The sequence below is a fragment of the Protopterus annectens genome, chromosome 17.part0, assembly GCF_019279795.1.
Source record: "Protopterus annectens isolate FY-2018-M chromosome 17.part0, PAN1.0, whole genome shotgun sequence".
Lineage (NCBI taxonomy): Eukaryota > Metazoa > Chordata > Ceratodontiformes > Protopteridae > Protopterus > Protopterus annectens.
In genome coordinates this window covers 315,252,965-315,270,924 of record NC_056751.1, presented here as the reverse complement: position 1 = coordinate 315,270,924, position 17,960 = coordinate 315,252,965, and the positions used below count along the sequence as shown (strand labels likewise).

At 39.7% G+C, this 17,960-nt stretch overlaps 1 long non-coding RNA gene across 1 annotated transcript in view; it reads left to right on the top strand.

Annotated features, from left to right (window-relative positions):
• Positions 1-5,761: 5,761 nt before the first annotated feature.
• LOC122791332 overlaps positions 5,762-17,960 on the top strand; it is a 136,379-nt gene continuing 124,180 nt past the window's right edge. Inside the window, exon 1 of the long non-coding RNA XR_006363137.1 lies at positions 5,762-5,875. This is a non-coding gene — a long non-coding RNA (uncharacterized LOC122791332). The remainder of the gene's footprint in view (positions 5,876-17,960) is intronic.

The following is a 17,960-nucleotide window of genomic DNA, read 5'->3' as shown; positions in this document are numbered from 1 at the left end:
AAATATCATCAGGGCTCTGTTTAAGGTTATTTTGTCTATTGGCATTCACTACCCTCTTGTTTTACTTTTCTTTAGTTTGTTCCCCCTTTTTCTCTGTGTGAATGATCAGTAACCTCTCGCTTTCTTTTTTCTTCTCTAGGTTGCTCTTTTTAACACATATCTGTTACCTAGAGTCTTCCTTTATACAAGTTTTTTTGTTTTCCACTGACAGAAATGTGTTAAGAATCCAGACCATACGCTCTCCCATAATCTTTTACTGAGGGCTTTCCTTTTGATAAGATTCTCTTCAGCATTCACCTGCTTCAGAGAATTCTGCATTTGGGGGGGGGGTTCTGTTTTTAACTTGACATGAACTTTGGAATTCTACTGAGATTATTCATTTTCCATACATCCTACCTTAATTTCTTTGGAGTGGTTTCTATCAGTGATTGAAAATTTCTCTTAAACTCTTCTAGCTACTCTACTCCCTTCTTTTCAGTACTTTTACAATGCATTTTTTTTTTTTTGCTGTTTAACTCTCTCTCATGTACTGGCCCTGTGTCTCTACTCTACTATGCCATAGGAATATATTGGTATATCTCTTCTCTCGTATCCTTAGTTAAGTCTTTATATTGCTATTCTTTGATCTTTGTTAGACCCCTTTCCAGGTTAGTTGGAGGTGTATATGTAGATTTATTGCTTGCAGGTTCCCCCTACCCATACTGATAAAGTGATCTTTCATAAGGAAAACCTACCCATTGTTTCAGTCAGTCCTTAAAGGTGGGGAAAATCTCCCTTTTTATCATACCACGGGTTCAACCGGAAACTGCAGCAACAAGATGAAGTATATTCTCAAACACATTTTTTGTTTCTCTCTGACTAATTGGATAGCGTTTTATTTCTTTGTGAATGCAGAACATTTCAACTGCTTATATTCATATTCCCTCCTTCTTGTACTTCACCTCAATATTGCCTTAGCTATCACTGTTTAGAATGAGTGACACTAAGATAGCAACAGCCAACTAATTTTTGCTTTTATACCATACATGCATCTAATAAATATTTACCACCTATGCCATGATATTTACCTAGTGATCAGCTATTTCTATGTGAAGGCACAAGTTATTTAATGCTAGCTTATTTGTCAGTTTTAGTTATTTTTAGTTAGATCTTTTTAGTGAGATACTTTTTAATTAGATGTATTTTAGTTAGATATTCTTTAGTCAGTTATTTAATTTTTTTACTACTTATATTTCTTGTATTGTATTGTCTGTAATGTGTTTTCTGGTATTGTAGTTTGTAGTGTGTTTTTTTGTAAAGGAGCTTTTCTCCCCAGACCTCCACTGAAAAAGGGCCACTGGCCTAGTTGGGCATCCCTGGTAAACAAATGTAAAATAAATAAAGTAAATAAATAAAATCTAACTATGTGTTCTTTTCCACATTTAAAGGTGTGTGTGTGTGTGTGTGTGTGTGTGTGTGTGTGTGTGTGTGTGTGTGTATAGAATCAATATTTTCTTTAACAGAATTTGATATATGCCTTACTACAGGTTAAGGCTGCTAAGTTTTAAACATAGTTTCATTGAGTTACCAGTGTAATAGTACAACACAATTTTCAGAGTCCTTTAAGTTACTTTACTTTCATAAAGAAGCAGGCATAGACTGTTTAAATATACCAAAGGTAAACATTTCTGTCATTTTACTTTTAGTATTTTGATTTTCAGAAACTAGCCACAGTTTTATTTATTTATTTATTTATTTATTATTTGTTGACAGAGTTTCCCACTAGGCTAGTGACCTATTTTCACAGGAGACCCAAGGTGATATTTGTATTACTAGGGGAAATTTGGCTAGGGCACTGGGGATCTTCCCTTATTCTTTTTGATAGGTGCTATGTGATCTTTTACATCCACCTGAGCTACCACCAATTGAAGCAGACTATCTAACATCTTACCTAAAGGATTACACAATCAGGAGTGCAGCCACCCCTTTATGCCGCACTGCAGTATCAGCAGTCCATATACTTGGTGTGGGAGCAGAACCCACAACCATTTGCACCAAAAAGAGAGTGCTTCTCCAGTTGCACCACTGTTACTGTTTAAGTACAGTTTAAATATGTGTTACAAGTCACCTAACTGAGCCCTTTCTATTTTGTAGGAAAGAATGTCCATCTATGAAATGTTTGAGCTTGTGTTTCAAAGATAATGCTAACTGTACCTAACAATACATTTTTTACATTTTCATAATCCTGATATTCACTCCCTTGCTGGTATTTGAAGACTTATAAAAAATTCCCCAGTAAACTGAGGTGACAGGATTGCAGCCCATTGAATTTTTACTTCCAACCTTACAAGTGATATATGATTTAATGTCTGCTAGGTATGCCTTGAGGTCTTCCTCCCTTGTCAATGATTTCACTGGTGGAACAGAGTTTGCTGCCTTGGCTTTGGCAGTTTAAATCATTCCCTCAGCTGCAGCAACAGTGGTTTGTAGCACTTGCTCAGTGGTCATCATCTTGGCATAAAGACAGCAACAGTAGCTATGTGGTCCCAATAGAAGCTCACAGTGCATGCCACAGGAATGCTTGATATTCATAGCACATCCCAGAGGAATGCTGTCTCTCCATGTGGAGTGAATTTGCACAGACAGACTGACGTAGCCGCGGTGGTGTAGTGGTTAGCGTTGTCGCATCACAGCAAGAGGTTCTCCCATTCGATTTTTGGCCGGAGTGCCTTCTGTGTGGAGTCTGCATGTTCTCCCAGTGGTTGAGTGTCATTAAAGACATGCAGGTAGGTGAATGGGCGCACCTTCATTGAAGGTTGGGCATCGGGATGGCAACTCGGCACCATAAAATCCACTGCCAATCATGAGCGGACCGGAGTTCCACTGTGGTGACCCCTAACCGGGAAAAGCCATACGTCTTTAGACTGACTTCTTGCAGGCAGTGAAAGGTAAAACAAGTTCAGGATATTTGGCATAAAAAGTGTGGCAAAAGTGCCCACTGCAGTCCACGAATGTGGAATATAAAAGCATTGAAATCTACCAAATTATGAAAATGCCACAGTTTTTATTCCAAATGGAAATAACAGGCAACGGGCTATAGCAAAAGGAGAGCGTACCTGTCTAACAGTACATTTTCCATGAGCTCTGTGTAATTTCTTTGAAAATAAAAGTCCAGCAGTCCTTCCAGTAGATTCAGATGCTCACCAATAGACAGAAATGGCATTTCCCAGGGAAAGCACATGGCTAATTAGCATTAGCCTCTCCATAAATTGCTGCATTATCATGTAACTTTCCTCATTAGGACAGGCCATATTGCGGAGGCGTCCACTATTGGGAAACTTCAGTGGTAGGGTGGTCAAGAATCTGAAAAGTTTAATGCAAGGGAGTAGATGGTCATGTTAAGGCTTCCCTCTCATTGTAAGCCTTTCTGAATCCCAGACAGTATTTACGTTATTTTACATAATGTATTCCACCATGCTGATGAAAAGCTCCACATGTTGTTTATATGGATCCCCTTCATTTAGTGGAATTGCATTATAGTTGAATCAGAAATACATTGTGCATTTTTATTGACTAACATTTTATGATTTCTAGCACTAAAAAGTTAAAAACATGTTGAGAGCCTTCAGCCTGAACATTCTAGAGCATTTAAGAGATATAAATAATGCTAAAGAAACTAGTGCCTTGGCAAGACGTGTTCAAGCTGAAGGCTCTCAACATTTTTTTAACTTTTTAGTGCTAGAAATCATAGAACAAAACATCAAAGGTGGTGACATTAAGAACAAGACGGAAGCAGCAGAACAAAAATGGATTTTGCTGCTGCAGGCAGATAAATTACCAGGGATTAATGATGCAGTGTCACTTAAGCAATTTCTTAAAGCCAAACCACTTAAACACTAAGCTTTTTGAAAGATATATATTGATAGCATGCTTAGTTGTTCTTTATAACTTTTTCTGTTTTATTAGTTTTTAGTATTTAAATGTTTTGATAGAATCAGTTTACTGTGTTTTTAAGTGCTCAATTGATTTAATTAATAGACTTGATCAATTTACTTTAATTGTTGACTTGATGATATACTATTTAAATGCTATGATTATTCTGTTTGAATGTTTAAGTCTGAAGAAGCGGTCAGTTACAGATCGTGAAAGCGCTTACTTTGTGTATTAAACAACGTTGATTTCAACTACATACTCCTCAGCTGTGGTCTGTTTGATTTTTTTATTATATTTGTGAGGCTCTGAGGTGAAGACCAAGCATCTACCCAGTTACAGAACAGTTTATTCTCTGTTACTATAAAGGAGAAGCCTTTTCCCCCATGCAATAAACATTTCAGATTCATAGGTCACACTAACACTGAGGTTCCCCATTTACGGAGCCTCAGCTCAGCATGGTGGGCAGTCTTATGGGCAGAGCTGCATGATACTATGTGCATGTGTGTGTGTGTGTGTGTGTGTGTGTGTGTGTGTGTGTGTGGAGTGTATAGTCCCCCATGTGGGTGTGCAAGAGGGCCTGCCCATGCAATAAAAACACTGAAAAAAAATCTTAATGTGCTTTTGAACTGCATTTGAATAATTTTTTGTGGGTCAATGACAATCCATGAATTTATTTTTGACAGAACTGCTTTCATTGAATGCGTGTGTGTGTGTGTGTGTGTGTGTGTGTGTGTGTGTGTGTGTGTGTGTGTGTGTGTGTGTGTGTGTGTGTGTGTCCGCGTGCGTATGGGTCTACTTTATAACACTGAAATTTTATAACATTGAATTTCATAACATTGAGACCATAACATCAAAAATTCAAAACACTGAAAACCCAAAACATTGAAAACTCAGAGCATTGAAAGCGTGCTTCATAACATTGAAAACTACATTACACAAGTAAATATGATCCTCTCCACCTACAACACCACCTAACAAACACACTTTCTATTATGTTTCTGTAGGGGGACAAGCCTCCCTGCCCCCCCCCCCCCATGAATGAAATTACCCTGACTAAACTTAAAATTAGAAGCCAAAGAAACTAAATGGCAACTGAGACTAAATTCTTGTTGCAAGCCAGGTTTAAATGACTATTGTTCAGTAGCTCCCTTTTTGAAGCACAGGGCAGCAGAGGTTTAATTTCAAGTGTACTGCGAAAACACTTAACTGACTGCAGCTAATAGACCAATTATATTCTGCACTTTTAAGTGTATTTTTTAACAATTTTTATAATTTTATGTTCATTATTAGTATCAACAGTAATATTTTTATCTTGAATATATTGACTGTTGTGGTTTACAGCATGTTATTTTGCATATTACATATTCAGGGGAAGTATACCTTTACGTTTAGTCAGGGTAATTTCATTGATGCAAGCAAAATTATAAATAATTGCTTAAGTAATCAGAGTATATAAAGGAAGTTACATCATAATTGAATGACTCTAATGAAGCCAATTCATGTTTCTTGGCGAAAGCACTTAGTTGGTTTTACTTTAACAGTATTTAATGTTAAGTAAACTTGTTTCATGTAAATACTGCCTTGGTGGCTGATTTTTTTTTATTATTGTTTACAAGTTTTTTAGAGCCATTTGTCTTGTTTTTTTGGTATAACTAGTTTGAGAAAGTTATAACCACCAGAATGCCATCCTAGTATCACTAGTAGTCTTTGTTTGTTGAATTGTGACACTGAGCATGTTTTATTTGCTTGCATGCATTTTCTAACTTCAGATATAAAATGTCATCATTGTCATTTCCATTTCATACATAGGTTACATGGCGATTGTTATGTGTATTTAAATGACTTTGTCTGTTTTCAGGAGTATGCCAAGTTATTTGTGGGTGAACCAAAGATAAGAGATGGCATGGAACTGGTGGAACAACCAGTGGATGAACTTTTTCCTTGCACTTGCTATAGAAACAAGGTATGTTGAAAGGAACTGGGATGAACATATTCTTCCATCTATTTCATTAATGTAATTTTTTTCTCAACTTGTGAGATTCCCTCAACTTATTTACTGTTGTCTTTCAATTTTTTTAATACCTTTATTAAATTATCATTCAAGACATAGACAAAATACATTAATATAAGAGGAAACAAACATGTTTCCTGTTGTATACATTATACATTACATGTATTCTTTTTTATAACTGCCATCATCCAACATTACATAAGTTGTTCAGTTGCTGCCTTCCCTTAAACCACTCTCCTCCTCTTGTTATTCCCACACTTTCCAATTATTTCTTTATAATTTGCTACTTCCCTTTTCTGAAGATCCCATTTCCAATTTCTTTGTCTCTGTTACATTATTCAGTACTTTAAATTCAGTTGATTTAGACTTTGATTTCCATTTTCTAGTAATTGCTTTTTTTGGCAGTCACCAGAATTAATCAGATCCTGTGTGTCAGCTCAAAAGAATAATTTTCTTGGTTACACCCATTTTCTCACCCAGTACTTCTGACAGAATACTCTGTAGGGAATTTTTAAAATCTGCCAGCTCATTACACTCCCAAAATATATGTTCCCATTTACCTCTTTCTTCATCATCATACCTCCAATAGTTGCCATGTACGTGAGGAAAAATTCTTTGAAGTGTGCTTGGGGTGTAAAATACCTATGCAGACACTTCCAAGCAAAAGTCCCAAACCATCTGGATTTTGTTGCATTATTGGGAGCCATATATTTGTCCTCCAATTGTTCCCTTATAAATTGCTTATCCAGTCTGTCTTCCCAATCTTTTCTAACCTCATTTGATTGATTCTTAACGCTATCATGCACTATCTTATATGCCATAGTTATTATTCCCTTTTTAACAGCAGCTTCTGTTTTAGATTAAACTAAGTTCTACCACAGTAGATCTTTCACATAGGATCCCCCATCCCTTTCTCTTTGCTTATATTCTGTTATGAATCTCTGGTATGGAAGGCAGTCTCTTCCCTGCAGTCTAAATGTCTTCTTGACATCTTCCCATTCTATTACTTTTCCCCTTTCTAGTTATTTGCTTCTAGTGCCTTGCTGTTTTTGCCAGTTTTTTCCAGTAAATTCCAATCACCTCTTGCCCATTCCCTGTACCCCTGCTTGCAATCATCCGTATTGGAAAAAATCTCTTTTCTCTTTTCTCCATTCTCATGTTGGCTTAGTTCTTAGAATACTTTCTGGTGATTTATGAGTATAATACTATGTATGGATGTTATTATTCTCCTTAAGGAAATAAGAAAAACACACTAGCCAGGGAGTACAGCATTTCTCAGTTTTTAATTTTGGATGAGCGCTTTCATTAATAAAGTATTAACTTCTTCAGATAAAAGATACAACATAGAAAACTAAGGAAACTTGAATGTGACAAAAGAGAATACTTAGAACGAAGAGCCTACCTAATCCCACTGAAATCTCAAGTATGGGGGAATAAAAACTTTAATTCTTATAACAACACCAACACTTCCAACAATCAACAATAATATTAGCAACCTTGACCCTTTAGAATACTCCCCTTTACAGATCAGAAAGAATATGCAAGAAACAACAAGGTAATCAATAGGGGTCATGGAATCACATGCCATTCTAAACGAGCAGACCCAATTGACAGAACAGAGGATACCGAAGTCAGAACAGACTTTAGAGTTAATTTCACAGCTGTGCAGTTACAACTAATACAGAAGGAGATTTTAAAATGTACAACTTTTTTTTCACATATCCAATTGATGAAGCATGTGATAACCTGTCTGCCAACGGGCTAACTTTTGTTCCTAGTAAAGGGGATGATATAGCAAATGTACTTATGGACTTGAAATTATATATACGGAAACTAAACTTTAATCTGGTGTTTGATAACCTGTTGGGACTAAGGGTCTCTAGCACATACAGCCCCCCAGTAAACAAGACAGTGTAATTATACGAGAAAATGTGTGAACTATACATGAGGAACATGTTAAGTAAATTTTAATAATGTAACAAAGGAAGAGACTACTAAACTAGATGAAATGAAAAATACAAATATAAGAATAATGAAACCGGACAAAGTTGAGCTTGTCATGATGGAGAAAATCAACTACATCGATAGAATGAACAAAATACTTGCTGATATAACATATGAAAAAGCCTCACTAAATGAATTAAACATTGCCTACGGAAAAATTAAGGGACAACTAAATGATTTATTCATTGAACAAAGTATCAGTAAAGATGAATATAATTAATTGAACGTGGTAAGCCCCATAATACCAACTGTCTTTGAGATACCAAAAATCCACAAAGATATTAACCCCCCCCCCCCTTGTGCCCAATTGTGGATGGTCAAGGATCCATCCCACACACTTGTGCGAAATTCTGGATAAAATTAAACACTTAGTACTTCAAGATGAACACATATGCAAAGATTCATGGGATTTCTTGAGCAAAATGAACGAACTTGAATTCCATGAAGCAGACACTTTCCTTACAATTGATGTAAAGGATACCCCACAATACCAGAATACACTGGTTCACTGACTACCTTTTAACTAAAAATATTCCACAAGAAAATATTAATTTATATGAAGAACTACTGGTGACAATACTAGGAAGCAACTTCATTTATTTTAAGGGTCAATATTACTTACAAAACAAAGGAGTGGCAATGGGGTCCCCATGTGGCTGTTTATTGGCCAACATTGTAGTGATCCCCTGGGAAACAAACTTTCTTTTCAACAAGGTCATGGAGTCATGCGGATTTTACACTTGTTATCTGGATGACATCTTTATTGTTTGGAAAGATGAAAAAGAAAAAAATACCTGCCTTTTTGGAACTACTTCAACACAACAACTGAATTTCTAAGATTTACACATGAAACAGGACAAAATGAAATAGCCTACTTAGATGTACTAAAACAAAAAGGGTTTTGAAACAAAAACATATGTATCACAAATATATCGTAAACCAGCCTATTCTAATGCCGTCCTTCATTTCTCGAGTTCACACCCAAAAACACAAAAGAAAGCCATGGTAAAAGGACAGTTTGTGAGGGCAGTATGGATGATTACAAAGGAGCACGTCTTTCTAGATGCATGTTTCTTACTGAAAGAAATGTTTAAAAGATCTGGCTATCCTGACCAATTTATCAATAAGTTAGTGTACAAAGTGATTAACAAACGTAAAAAAAAAAGTACTTTGTCCCAGTTTTGGATCAGAGGTCTGAAATAACAGTGTCAGAATTGAACACCATACCCATCCCTACAAATATAAATTCAGTGAAACCACTTGATAATAGTTTCAAAAATGCCTTTATTGCCACCTACACAGTCAACAGCAGCCTTATTAAATGGATTTTGAACAAAAACTGGCTGTAGGTATTAGAAGAAAGAGTGACTAATGAAAAACTAGGACAAAAATATACAGAAAAGGAACTATATGAAGAGTATATTAGAAGCAATGAACAGCAAAAAAGTCCCCCCAAAAATTGTAACATGAACAAATGCAGATATTGTCCTTTTTGTAAATATATTCATATTGGAACGTCTTTCAAAATCAAGTCACACACTATCAAAATAAAAGGAAAATACAGTTCTAAAGCCAATGGTGTAGTCTTCATGGCCCTTTGCCATTCTTTTCTTGGGTTTCATGTAGGGAAGACCGAATGTAAACTAAAAGAGCACATATATGAACATACTTATTACATCAGAAAAATGAAGGAAACCAATGCACTTTACAAACATGTAAAAAAACACCCGGGACACAAATTTAAGTTTAATATTATAGAAAAGGTCAGCCCTAACATGAGAGAAGGTCCTTGTCACTGAACCTGGAAAAGCAAAAACTGTACTGACAATTTAAATTCAATGGCAGTGCATGGCCAGTACTGAATGATAATATTTCTATAGCCCCAGTACTAAAACTAAAGGGTCTGATGAGATGAAAACTTGAAAGATTGTGAGTATTTTAGGAAATAAAATTATTTATTCTTTGAATGGGAATTGCTGACAGTTAAAAAGTAATTCAGCATCAACATTGCTCATAGACACTTGTAAAATAATTGTATTCATTTATTTCTATTTTTTATTTATTTGCTGCACATTTTTCACATATTTTATTTATTTATTTTTTCACTATTCACTTACTAGTTATGCTGATATATATATTGAATAAATGAAATGAAATGCTTTCTAACTTAAAAACAAGAAAAGAAGCAGAACTACCTGAAGGCACTACATTCAAACAAGACTGAGCATGTGATTAGATCACAGTGAAGGCTTGGCAAACACATTGTGACGCCCGTGCACTAGCCCAGTAATCAAGGAGCCTCAATCATCACCACTAGCACCACTGAAGGGCGTGCACATTGGGGGAGTAACAAGTGCACACACAGTAAAGTACAATTTCCCTTAACAGCACACAGAGATCACAGTCGGTCTGAGGCTGGTTTCTCCCTTTCTCTCCAGATCCCCAATAAGATTCCCCAACATTTCCTGTATCTCCTCCCTCAGAGTCTGACTCTTAGGTACCCTACAAGGGGCCTGCCTAATAGGCCTTTGCGGTCCTGTATCCACCTGGTGCTGCACCAGGTGGGTGCACCCTGGTTCCCCAGTCAACATGCTCCCAAACTCCTGTAACACTGCTCGGATTTCTCGAACCTGGGAAGGAGATAGCTGCTGGGACATTGCTACCCCTTCCATGGAGGTGTCAATCTGAGCTTCACTAAGATCAGTCACCAGATCTCCCTCATGCTCCTCCTGCAATACACTGCAAATACTCAGCACAAGTGCCTCCATATTATGGTAAGGTTTCATCATGTTAACATGCTACAATTTGTGCCCCTGCCTCCTGCCTAGCAGTTCTACCATGTAGTTAACATCACTGACCTTCCTTATCACCTTGTAGGGTCCTTCCCAAGCTGCTTGCAGCTTGTTGTGTCTGACAGGAATGAGAACCATTACCTGCTTCCCTATAGCATACTCTCTAGCTCGAGCATTCCTATCATACCAGACCTTTTTCTGTTGTTGGGTTTTTGCCAGGTTCTCCTGGGCTAATCCCATGAGTTCCCTGATCCTTGTTCTGAGATTTAGGACATATGCCACAACAGACTCCTTGTGAGATTCACACTCACCTTCCCACTCATCAAAAATTAAATCTAGAGGCCCCGTCACCCTATGCCCATACAACAACCCAAAGGGTGAAAAAACGGTAGATTCCTGGGGAACCTCTCTGTAAGTAAACAACAGATGGGGGAAATATTTGTCCCAATCCTTCTTAAACTGGTCTGCAAATGCCCGTAGCATGGACTTCATTTAGAGTTTAACCTCTCAACAAGACCATTAGTTTGGGGATGGTAGGGGAGGTCTTGAGGTGCTTCACCCCACAGTACTTCCATAGACAAGCCAGCAGGTCTGACATGAAATTAGCACCTCTTTCAGTCAGTATGTCTTTTGGGAAACCTACCCTACTGAAAATCTCTAACAAAACATTTGCCACCTTTTCTGCCTCAATGGAGGACAAAGCCACTGCCTCAGGGTATCGTGTACCATAATCTGCTACCACTAGGATATACTTTTTCCCTGTGGAACTTGGGGTACTCAGAAGCCCCACAATATCCATAGTTATGCTCTGAAATGGCTCCTCAATCACAGGCAAAGGCATCAAAGGAGCTCTCACCTTGTCTCCAGCCTTGCCTACCTTTTGGCACTGCTCACAGGTCCTGCAGTACCCTGTTACACCTCTGGAAATTCCAGACCAATAAAGGTTTTGCATAATATGTCTCTTTGTACATTTTATGCCCATATGACCTGCAAAGGGAATATCATGGACTATGGCTAAAAGCGCCAGATGGTAGGCTCTAGGTACTACCAACTGCTGTATTCTCTCACCTTCTAGTCCTCCCTCAGGGGTCCACTCTCTATATAAGTAACCATTTGTCCCAATATACAGATTCCTCCTTACCTTGAGAATCAGGTGGCTCACTAGCTACCTGTCTTAGGCCTTGCAACGTAGGGTCTGAGAGTTGAGCCTCTCTCAACTCTCTCTTTGTAACCCTTCCCAGCTCCCCTTCCACAGGAAGTCTGGCATCCTCTGACAGCGGTGCCTCACTGTCAGCCTGGGTAGTACTAGTCACCTCTACCTTTGCAGTCACTCTGTCCAAGGGAACATCAGTACCCACAAGCAGTTGTGGCTCACCTTCAGTCTCACTGCTACAGGGTAGCTCCCTCCCTGAAGTAACCACCTCACCAATCCTGGCTACAAGTATGCAGTCTGGCTGGGTTTTCCCCAGGCTACCAGACCTACATACTTGTCTCCAAGCCTACTACATGTAACTGCATGAGCACATGGTACTGCATTATCAAAACCATTCCCATTCAGGACATCTGCAGGGATATACTCAAACACATCTACTTGTTGGCATCCTTTTCCACCCTCTTAGTCAAGGTGAACCCTAGCCAAAGGTATTTGGAATGGGGTCCCTCCTAAAGCTCTGACTGGAGAAGACTGCCCAGGCAAGTAGTGCTCCTCTGTAACCACTGCAGGCTTCACAATTGTTATGTCAGAGGCTGTATCTCTCATAGCAATGGCCTCTTTGCCATTCACTACAATTAGAATATAACCTCTGTTGGTAGTTTGGTACCCTTGTTATCTCAAGACAACCTACTGTTGGCATTTTGTCCTTCCCACTTACTGGCTCCCTCAGCTTTTGTTCCCCACCTTGCCTCCGTGGACATCTGTATGCCACATTTAACCCTAGGTCCTGGACGTGTACCTGGACTAGTGGCTTCCCCTGCTACTGGCAGATTCTGTTGGAGCAGTCTGGGCTGCCCACCATGGGTTTCTTTAGACCCATGAGCAGCACTGAGTGCCTTTTTCCTGTGCAGTGATGCTCTGCTTGCTAGATATAGGCCTCTTTTCTTCCCCAACTCATCCGAAGTAGCACATTGTCTCTCAGCTAACCAGATCCTCATGTCCTCAGGCAATGTGCTAAGAGCTTATTCCCTCACCAAAAGGTCTGCCAGCCCTTCAAAAGTGGTGAACTGACATCCACTCACCCACCTATGAAAATAAGTGCTTAGTTCAGCAACATATTCACACACACTTTCATCTGCCTTGTGTCTATGCTCACAAAACTTTTTCATATAAGCTTCAGGTGTTAGCTTAAAAAAATTGTAGCAAACAATTCTTAACAGCAGTATAATCTTTCATGATCAGATAATTTAGACAGCACAGTTAGAGCTTTACCATGGAGTAAGGGGGTCAGGAACCGTACCCAGAGCCTTTGGTCAACATCATACTGTTTACATACCCTCTCAAACAATTGAATGAAACTATCAAAATTACCCCCCTCTGTAAACTGCACAGGAAATTTACTGACCTTTTGTGCTTCTGGGGTCCAGTTACTCTCTTCTCCATTACCTTAATGACTCTGGAAAAGAGTCAGCATCTCCTTTTCATGCTGCCTCTTCCTCTCCTTCTCCTCAGCTTCCAGGCATAGCAGTTTCTCATTCTCCTCAGCCTGTAGATGTCTCAGTCTCTCTGCTGCTTCTGTTTCCAAATGCCTGGCCTCCAACTCAAGTCTCTTTAGCTCCAGATAGATTTTAAGTCCTCTGCAGAACGATTGAGCTGGCCATTCTGTGAGTGTTGTACATCTCCACAGCCAGTCTGATTGTCCTCCTTGTTGCTATTTCCTGATGCAGCTGTGACCAAAGCTGCAATCATGTCTGCTTTAGTCAGGTTTCCATGCACCAGTCCTTTAGCCTGGCACATCTCAGCCAAATGGCTCCTTGTCAGGTTTCCGTACTCCTCTGCTGACATGCTTGCCTGCTCTCCATGAGTAACTAAGCTAACAAAAAAAATAAAACAATTGTGATCTGAACACTGAATATTCACTGCGTGGCTGATTTAGAGTACAAAAACACCTTCAGTGATCACTGTACACAAGCTACAGGAATTCACTATCCACACCACTACAAGCCAATTAGTATGTGATGTGGCTAACTCACCACTATCAAACAATTAATATTTGATGTGAATATCCCACCACTGCCACCAATTAATATGTGATGCCCGTGCACTGGCCCAGTAGACAAGGAGCCTCAATCCTCACCACTAGCACCAGTGAGGGGCATGCACATTGGGCGGATAGCAAGTACACACACAGTAAATACAATTTCCCTTAAGAGCACAATGAAATCACAGTCACTCTGGGGTTGGTTTCTCCCTTTCTCTCTAGATCCACAGTAAGACTCCCCACTGGCACAGCTATAGGGTCCAGATCTCAGCCTAGTGGTCAAGCTAAAACCTCCAGCACCCTCTCTGTCCAACCAGTGCTTCATGTCCCTGCCCAGGTAGCTGACACACACACACTTTAAGATTTGATTTATATACAAACACACAGACACTCCTGGGGAAGGCTGGCACAGGTTCTCCAGCTGTGCCCCCTTTCTGCCCAGACTTTAAGGTAGTACCAACTGCCACCAACCACTAATATCAGCCACTATAAGGCCCTTCCCAAAAGGGTGACCAATTTTACTGTGTAATATTACTGTTATTCAAATAGTAAGTATGCCAAACAGCAAAACTATTGGAGTGGCTTAGATAGTATCACCAAATACATGCAAGTACTGTCTAAGAGCTTAAATTATCTCTACACAAAACAGCCACAGTTGAAAGGTTTAAAAATATTTAATAAATATTAAAAGCATAAGACAAATCTCATCAGTTCAACACAGTGCTAATCAAGAGTTCAGAAATCAGAGGAACTTTAAAACAATATTGTAGGATAGTCTGACATAAATATAGAAAACAGCTAGACTAGTCTGGTTAAATTCCTATCTAACTCTAAGAGAAACACTATGTTCTAAATAACTGCTTACATACAGAGCAAAACAAGTGCCTGGTGAATTGTTTTCAGATGTAAATCAAGATACAAAATGCTCAGTCTTTCTCTTTGAGAAAGTCTTAAATCGATAACAACCAGTACTGCTGAGTCATTTCACACTACGTCATTTTTATAATTTCTCCTTTAGATGTTCTTCGTGTTTCACTGTTACAGTCATTACATTTGGGTAATCTGCTGGCAGGTTGCCCTCAGTGGGCCTGATTAACAAAGTCTTGGGTTCTGCGTCGGTTGCTGTCCCTTCTTCCATGACGTCAGGTCGTCAGGGGTATAAAACATGCAGCCGACGCCATTACATCAGTCTTTCTTGCCGCACGGTGCCCAAAGCAGAAGCAGTTTGCAAGTGCCGGTCGTCCGACTCCTGAACTTTTCGTTTTCGAGTCTCAGAACCAAAGTCTTCAACTAAAAGCGAAGTACCCCGTTGGGGAAATTTTTTCTTGCTCCTTACCGATGTCAGTAAAAGTTAATAATTGTATTACTTGTGGGAAGCAAATACCTCATATGGATTTTCATTTGTACTGTATTCCTTGCCTAGGCCCTGACCACGACGTACCTTGCTGTCGGTTTTGTGCTTTATTTAATCAGTGCACTATCCGTCGTCGGTACAGTTTTGTTTCTAAATATTTCGGTTCTTGGTTTAATTATCCAGAAATGGCGTTGGTTAGCCATCCGACTACCGGAATACTGAAAAAACTCTATGAAAAAGACAGAGAAAGCCATAGAGGACCAAAAATGCCAACGACGCTTCTCCTAAGCCAGTCACCAGTTTGCCGGTACTCAGTGAGGCGCTTTCACAGCCCCTGATACCCGCTACTTCTGATTCATAGGCCTCTACTGAGACCCATTTGGAGTCCGGTATGCCACGAGATGCTTCACCTAAGGAACCAGTGGATGTCTCTACCTTGGATGCGTCCGGAGCCGCTGTGCAGGCACCGGCTTCTGAGGGTGTATTCAGGCCTACAGATTTGCATATTAAACCGACTCCACCTTCAATACTAAGGCCTAAATCTCGATCTATGTCTAAAAAACTGACGCCTAGGCCACATGTTCACACCCCTATGCCTAAAAACAAATGGTCAAAATGGCTGAAGATTTAATTACTCTAATCAGGGGTAGTCAATCCACCCCCCCCCCTTCTAAGAGGCCTAGGGCTGAACTTCACTATGAATCTTCTGAACAGGATTCTGTTTCTTCTGACTCTTCTAATGACCTGGATTTGTCCATACCTACTTATGAGGACTCTGATGCAGAGGATTCAATTCCCTCTGCTTCTCCCCCTGAGGATTTTTCTTTTGGAGAATATTTACATACCTTAAGGGAGCATTTCCACTGGGAAAGTCAGGATTTTTCTGATTCCAAAACAAGGCTTATGGATTTCCTTCTTCTTCCTCAGCATAGGCCTTTGGCTATACCTCCTGTACTAGACATGGTTGATGATGTGTTTTCGGAATCCAGGATGGCCCCTAATTCTCTGTCTCCGGCCCTTAGTAAACGAGACAGATACTACAGGGTTCCTGAGTCCCACTAATTCCTTTTCAAAAACCCTGTTGTGGACCCTGAAACCATTTCTCAGGGGCCCAAGCGCATTAAGGCTTCTACTGCTAAAAATCCTACCCCTTCTGATAGAGACTCCAGGGCGCTGGATAGATGGGGTAAAAAGGTTTATACTTCTGCAGCCTTGGCAATCAAGGCTTTAAACTGTCAATTCCATATGCTAAAATATTAACAGCATATCATGGGGCTGCTTAAACAGAAAATTATGTTGATTTCTGACTGTGTGGAAAATAAAGATTTACAGGATTTATTGCATTCAGCTGAACAAGTTGGAAAACATACTTTGCAATGTGGTTTTGATTCTTTAGAGGCCTCTTGCAGTGCTGCTGTTACTGGGTCTGTGCTTAGAAGGTGTGCTTGACTTAAGGAGCAATCTCTGCCTGATCATGTTAAAGCAAAACTGTTGGATGCTCCTTTGCAGCAGGACCGTCTGTTTGGCAATAAGGCTGAAGAAGTTCTAAAAAAGATGGAAGATAAAGCTAAATCTATGCAAACTGAGAAAGATTTCTTACAAGTTCAACCTCCAAGATTTAGTAGGCACTGGCCTACTAAGAACTGGTCCTTTCCAGCTCCTTCCAGAGCCACTCAAGCCAAACCCAGGCACTCCAAAAGCACCAGTTTTCAGTCCCAAGGGACTTTCAGAACTAAGCAATGGGGTGCTTCCACTTCCAAATCTGGAAATAACAAGACACCACCTTATGGTAAACAGTCTCAATGACTTTCCTTTAAGATTACCAAGCACTGACCTCTCAGCCACCCCTTTAGAGGGAAAACTGGCTCTTCATGCAAAAAACTGGCAACTTATAACCCTGGACAAATGGGTTTTAAATATAGTGTCCCAGGGATACAGATTTCATTTCCACACATTGCCAACTCCAAACGGGTGGCCAGACCTGCCCCCAAATCAGTGGGCAGAGGCTCAGAAACAAGTACTTTCCCTCCTAAACATGGGGGCTATTCAACTAGTACCAGAAGAGGAAAAGGGACAAGGTTTCTATTCCAGACTTTTCCTGGTACCCAGAAAAGACAATTCATGGCGTCCAATTCTGGACCTGTCTACTCTAAACACCTTTATGGACATTCCAAAATTCAAGATGCTGACTCTTCACCAGGTACTTCCTATGCTAGGCAAGGATGCCTGGTTGGCAACTCTAGATTTAAAAGAGGCTTACCTGCATATCCCAATCAGGGAATCTTGCAGAAGATACCTACACTTCAAAGCAGGCTACTTGCATTATCAGTTCTCTGCACTGCCCTTTGGCTTGTCTACTGTGCCCAGGGTATTCACAAAGTGCCTGGCTCTAGTAATTGCATTTTGCAGGCAAAGAAATATTCAAATATATCCATACCTGGATGATTGTCTAATTCAGGCAGAAAACCAGGCCATTCGTCTAAAACATCTGGAGTTTGTAATAAGAGTTCTAACTTGTCTAGGGTACACCATAAACGAAAAGAAATCACAGCTGGTACCCTCTCAAAAATTACATTCCTGGGTGCAAGCTTGAATACAACTGCCCAGATGGCTTTCCTTACGCCAGAAAAGCAAATTTATTTGGTGACTTACTTCAAACAGGTGGGCACAAAAACCCTGCTATCTGCAAGACA